This window comes from Chenopodium quinoa, unplaced genomic scaffold, assembly GCF_001683475.1.
Source record: "Chenopodium quinoa cultivar QQ74 unplaced genomic scaffold, ASM168347v1, whole genome shotgun sequence".
Lineage (NCBI taxonomy): Eukaryota > Viridiplantae > Streptophyta > Magnoliopsida > Caryophyllales > Amaranthaceae > Chenopodium > Chenopodium quinoa.
Window position 1 is genome coordinate 6,646,738 of NW_018743292.1, and position 6,911 is coordinate 6,653,648.

The following is a 6,911-nucleotide window of genomic DNA, read 5'->3' on the forward strand; positions in this document are numbered from 1 at the left end:
AAGAACATTAAATTTTTTAAGGGTAAATATGTAATTTTAAGGGTGTGTTTACTAAAAATGGAAAAAAAACAGATAATTGCACATAAATCTGATCGGACAAAAATGACAAAAGTTGCAGATAATATTTAACAGAGGGAGTATATCATTAGATTCGTCACAATGTATAATTTCATAATATAATTTTGTTACAGGTTTTACTAATCGACAATTATAGATATTAATAATCAAAGTTACGTATTGATAAATTTACCGGTCAAACTGATTCATTAAAAAAAAACAGGTAGTAATTCGTAACACTCAACAAAACGGAGAAGGATGTTACGTATTGACAAATTTACCTGTCATTGATTGCACTAGGACACTTTTTTTGGAAAGGTTTTTTTTTTTTTTTTTTTTTTTTTTTTAAGCCTTACACTGTCAAAAACTCAAAGCATAACAACAACGAGAAGAAGAAGATTGCGAGAACTCACTACGCTACTCAGTTCTCTGGATGATGATTTCTTCTAAAGCTTCTTCTTTCTTTTCTAATGGCGGTAAGTCTCTTTCCCCTTCTTTCCTTTCCCATTTTCGATTTTTCTCTTCTTTACAAGATCGTCAATTGTTTCTAAGTTCAGTTACAGAACAATCCGAATTAGGGTTTTCTGATCTTAAATCCCCCCTTTTTCTATACAATCAAATGATTAATTTGCGCCCTCTTCCGTCTGTTATCTATTTTAATCAGCTTTTTACTGCTATTGTCAAATTGAAGCGCTTTAATCCACATTCCACCATTATCTCTCTCTTCAGGCAGCTTGAGTTGTATGGTATTAAACCCAATATGCATTCTGTTGGTATTCTTGCCAATTGCTACTGTCATCTGGGCAGAGTTGATTTTGGCTTCTCTCTCCTTGCTAAAAGACTTAAGCTTGGTTATCCCCTTGATTCTGTCATCTTTAATACCTTAATTAACGGCTATGTTCACTGTGATAAGCTACCCCAAGCTGCTCATTTGTTGAATAAAATTGTCAAGCTTGGTCTCCAACCTTCCGTTGTTACCTATAATACTATTGTCAAAGGGCTTTGTAGGATTGGCGACAATGCGTCTGCTCTCGCTTTTCTTAAGAAAATACAATCTGGATCTCATTTTAAGCCTGACATTGTTTTATACAGCACTATCATCGATAGTCTTTGCAAGGACAGGTTGTTACAAGAGGCCCTAGACCTGTTCTCCTCCATGAAATCTTAGGGCATTAAACCCGATGTTGTCACCTATAATTCCTTGGTTCGAGGCCTCTACAATTCTGGCTCTGGGGATGAGGCTCAGCGTGTGTTGACTGAAATGCTAGAGAGCAACATAACACCTACTGTTGAGACCTACAACATGCTGGTTGACATGTTTTGTAAAGATGGCTGTGTTGATCAAGCTCAGTCCATTATAAAGTACATGATTGAGAGAGGTGTGCCTCCAAACATCCTTACTTATAGTGCATTACTTGATGGTTATTGTTTGCGTGGTCAGATGGAAGATGCAGAGAACCTACTTGATCTCATGGCTGGAAATGGTTGGGAGCCTAATCTTGTAAGTTTCAGCACTATGATTAATGGATATTGCAAGGCTAATAACATTGACAAGGCCCTAACCATATTCCATGAGATGTTTCGGAAAAGGATAACCCCTGAGGTTGTTTGCTATACCACTCTTATCGATGGGCTGTGTAAAGCCAATAGACTCCCATCTGCACGTAAGCTGTTTAAGGAAATGCTGGCTCATGGAATTGCTCCAAATGTTGTCACCTATGCCTCCTTGCTTGACGGCCTTTGCAAAAGTGCGCTGCTTGATGAGGCAGTGAAACTACTTGAAGAAATGGAGGATAATGGTGTTAAGCCAAATATTGTCATCTACAATATTTTAATAGACAACTTGTGTGAGGCTGGACAACTTGAAGATGCAGCAAAGTTCTTTTCAGATCTTGTAACAAAAGGTCTGCAACCTGATGTTAAAACATACACTACAATAATCAAAGGCTTCTGCAAGAAAGGGCTCATGAGTGAAATTGCTCAAGTGCTGAGGATAATGGAGGAAGATGGTTGCCCCCCTGATGATCGAACCTATAATACGATAATCAGAGGTTATATACTCAATAATGACTTATCAAATGCATTATACTATTGTGATCTTATGGTTGGAAAAGGATTTGAAGCTGATGCAGACACTTTCTCATTGTTTGTTGGCCTTATCTCTTCTGGTAACTTAAGTGACTCAAACAAGGACTTGCTTAAGAAGTTTATCAGCTGAATTCCTGTTAAAATGTATGCAAAGTTTTTGGACAATCTATGAATATGTTCTCTGCAGAGAAATTTGAGATGGAGTAGGATGCTCCTAGACAATCTATGAATATCAGACCGCTGTTAGCTCCAATTGACATAATTCCTGTGTGAAGTAGTAGTGATAATAAGTTATAATTGGATAGCCATTCCATGCTTTTATTACTTGGGAGCATTCAGAGAAGAGAAGAGGTTGCTTAAGATTATGTATAGACTTGTTGAATTTAGCTATGGCATAAATTATGCAGTTATATGTTATTGCTGCAGCTTTACTACTTTTGTTATTTTTTGTATAGTTCAGACTTGGCTGTTGGCCTGGTGTTTCATTCACATTTTGGTTTTTATTTTTTTATTTTTTTTATTTTTTTTGTTGCTTTGCTTCTGATGTCTGTAATTCTGTATCATGGTATCCCTGGCGCTTTTACATGAACAACTCTGTAATATTGGCTTTTTGATTCAGACTTACAATCTCGTTTTGCATGATCTTCCAGAAATTATAGGCTTTATGCTGCAGGTGAATTCAAATGATCTCTCCCTTTTTATGTGAATTTTCGTCTATCAATGTAGTCTACATGTTTGTACCAATGATGTGTAGTTGTAATTTGTAAACATTGGCGTAGTTTCTTAGCAAATCGTTTTAAAGACATTGATGATTAATTACAGATACCATTCAATGCTATAGTAAATTGTTATATCAGTATTCTTATTTGATGAAAAGGGGAAGCTTTCAATGTATTAGACTACAAATGTGCTCAGTACACGCTCCTATATGGAGCTAGTTCACTGAGGGCCCTGGTCATTGTGTCTGGTAAGATCATTTATCATGGCTATAGGCAGGGTTCGATTGGATCACTGAATGTCAGAAAGTTGTTGGCTTCGTTTTGTTTCCCTGGCACTATACGTGTTTGGGGATCTGAAGGGAAGAGCTGTGAGTTCGGGTTATGACTTTGAGTTGGGTTATTTTCGTGAGCTAGAAATAAGCTTCCTCCTTAAGCATGATTGGCATGATCCAAAACACACCGTATAGGCATATATTATGTTGCAGAGCTTGTGGCATATGATGAGTTACTCATGAGCCTTCCAAGTTGTTCAAGGTAGGCTTGTTTAAAACGAGCTTGAAGTTTTGTTTGTTTCCTTAACGAACAATATTTTAACTAGCTTTTTTGTTTGTATGTTTGGTGTTGATGAATGTATTGACACATTTGCAAACCTTGTTTTCTTTAACCTCTTTCATTTCCAGATTCTATAAAGAGACTTCAAGGGGAATTGCACATGAAAACTCAAGTACCACAGAAAAATGACTTTATTTCCCTTTTTTTGTCTTCACACTTCAGATCACTTGGCTACTTCTGGTGAAGATGCGGTGGTTGGGTTTATCGGCTGAATGTAAATCTGACTCAGATGGTACAATATCAATAGAAGCTTGTGAGATGGAAAGCAGACTTTTATTCAAACCAACAAGCAAACAACAGCAATGGGCAAGTTGATCTGAACATTACTAGCTTTATAGTGCTACTTGGGCAGGAAATCACTGTTGAAGCTAGCTACTATAAACTCTCTGATGTGTTGCTGTATCTCAATAGCTTCAGCATGCTTGTAATGAGCTCGCAGACATGCTGGAAGCTCCTGCATCAACTCCATCAACTTGGAAAGAAGCGAAGGATTTTTCATGGACCAGTCATTGCTTTGAACATATTTCCTAACAATATCCTTAGTCTGCCTGATTATAGTCTTGTCATTGAATAACTTAAAGTCTTATTATCGTTGAATAGACTATCTATCAAGATCACTGCTTGTGAATTGTGATACGTAGTAGTAGCATTGACGTGGAAAATTTAGCTTAAGTTTATGCCACCAGTTTTATTGTACTTGGTACTAATCGCGATGTATAGTAAAGAAAACGAGGGAGAAGAAATAACTAAATAATGAATAAGGGATTAGCCATAGCTGCCAAGCCTTGCAGAGTTGCAGAACTTCTTCATTTGTCTTTTTGAAATGTGTAGGCTGAGGTTGTAACAAACTAATGACTATTGTGATACATGGTCATTGATACGGAGTAGTATCTAATTAATTATTGTGCCTTTAGCAAATATGATGGTACTTCAATTGTGACTATTTTCCTACGGGGTTATTTCTAATTTTTTTTTTTTTTTTTTTGAAAGGCACGGGGTTATTTCTAATTAGATATGGTTATTATTATTTATTTATTTTCATTGTTCTCAATCTACATATTAAAGTCTTATACTTATTAAAATCTTCACTAATTTCGTTGGAGTATTGATCATATTCCATTAGATATTACATACATTTATTTACATTTAACTACTTCAAATTAGGTTATTCTTGACATTTTTCATTGAATTTTGTTTGAGTGGAGATTTTAACGGAGCATATGAATTGTAGATAAGTTTTATGATACATGTCACAGTTTAGGACTGTACGTGCAACTCCATTAGTAAGTTGATAAGTTTAAGACGTGTAGAGTATCGTATGAGGGATGAGTTTATCATCGTAATAAGTGACACTATCTCGACAATTCCATAAACCACACTATCCACTTGTAGGATATAAATGGAGTCTAACAAATATATAGGAGACATTAGAGAATAAAATGTGTTTAGTGAGTAATATTTTACTAGTAATAGATTAGGTACATAAGTTGAGGGCGTAACCCTTAAAATCCAAAATATTAATTAGATCTAAATACAACTACTCCATACTTGATAATCTATTTATGCTATAATTATATTGCAAACGCACTCTGTCGATAACACCAACTGCACCACAATATTTTCAGACTGCAAACCACACAATACTGCAAAAATACAGTGTGATATTGTTGGTTTACAGTACGGATTATTCAACAAACACCTCTAACCCAACTTGATCATGTCATCCTCACAAGTCTCTGTTGGAGAATTAAGGAGACTGAGATAGATACGACGAGATGTAGGATCAGATCTTGCTACTCCGCATTTAACTACTTGTCCAATATCGTATCTTAAGTTTGTATCGCATCCTGGCTCCTCACCAAGTTTAGATCTGTAAACATTAGCTGATAAGTAAGTAAATGAACCTGTGATAAACATGAAAGACCATAAGTCCATAACCATTGTATACAATAACTCCAGCTTTTCAACATAGTCCACCTCAAGATATCTTATTTGCAGTAAAGTTCGGGAGATCTAAATCCAAAACAAAGAAAATTTCAAAAAAGACCCAATTGTCTATGACAGATTCCAATTCCTACTAAAAAGGGTAATTAAATTTGGAAAACCCTTAAAACAACCTGAAAACCTTCAAAAGTTAGGAATCAGAAGAAGAGACAAAATTGTGAGAATAAGCGAACATTTAATTTCATTATGATATAAGTAAAAAATAAGAAGCACACTTCACATAAAAGACAATAAATAGAACATCCGATATACAGAGGATGAGAGGAGTGTCACCAATTCGATACAAAACCAATTCGATACAAAAGCAACATAAGCTAAATTATATCCAACTTCTCTCTAGTTTCATAGAGAAAGAAGAAGAATGACATTATCTATTGATCCAATTAAATTAAGGGACTAATTAGTTTTAGATAAACAATCACAAACAATAACATTTTAGTCTCAGGGTCAGCAACCTAAAGGATGAATCAATTAACAAATTACAACCTAAAGGATGTGTGTGAATAGTGAAAAAGTCCAAATAGTGCAATTAAAATAACGGATGAATCAATTACAAATTACATAAATATTTATAATTATAAAAACAAATTATTTACTCAACAAAAATATTATCATTTTGCCCGGAGCCAATGTCTTCTTTATGTCAATCTTATCTTCTAACATGAAATCCAGTAGCAGATATGTTAGATAAAGAATTAAGAGGCACAGTACATGGGCATGTTTGGTATATGCATTTCAAGGGATTGGAAACATATTCTAATAAGAGATCCTGTTACAACTTGTTTGGTTGGAGTGGTAGAGTAACCATTTCCGTCAATTGACGTTAACCATATCCACCCAAATGAATCCGCCTTAAACTCTGTCAGCATTTACTCTTCTTAATCTGTAATCTCTTAATCTCCTGTAATATCACTTCTTGTCCTTAATAAAGTGAGCACAGAGCTGTTATGATTATCAAGCGTTGGGCAACTTTTACAAACAATTGCTCGCTATTGTTGTCGGAGCTTCTAAAAGAAGTGGATGCTCTCTGTCACTTCTGCTATTATAGCTTTCTTCCTCTGCAAAAATTATATCCATAATTATTAATACATATAATAATAATATTTAATGTATTTTTTCACATTATCAAATAAAAATCCGAAATAAAGAACTTTCATTTTTTTTTTTGAGAAAGTCCTTTTTTTTTTTTAACAAAATCAATTCATTAATAAACAAACCATCCGGCATCTACAAATGAAATTTAAATTAACAATTACATAAAATTGAATCAAATAAAGGTTTCCTTTACCAAAGCTACGATCGTTGAAAAGATCTTGCCCTGTGGTACATCCCTCGCACACATCGCTAAAAAATGTAGCCTTTTCGGAGAGACGGTCTAACGATTTGTTGTAGCTGTAAGGATGATTATTATATGATTCGCATGAACACATT

General features: G+C 34.8%; 1 pseudogene; it reads left to right on the top strand.

The window, feature by feature from the left end:
- The first annotated feature begins 297 nt into the window (after positions 1-297).
- Positions 298-2,787, top strand: LOC110736713 (annotated as a pseudogene).
- Positions 2,788-6,911: the final 4,124 nt, after the last annotated feature.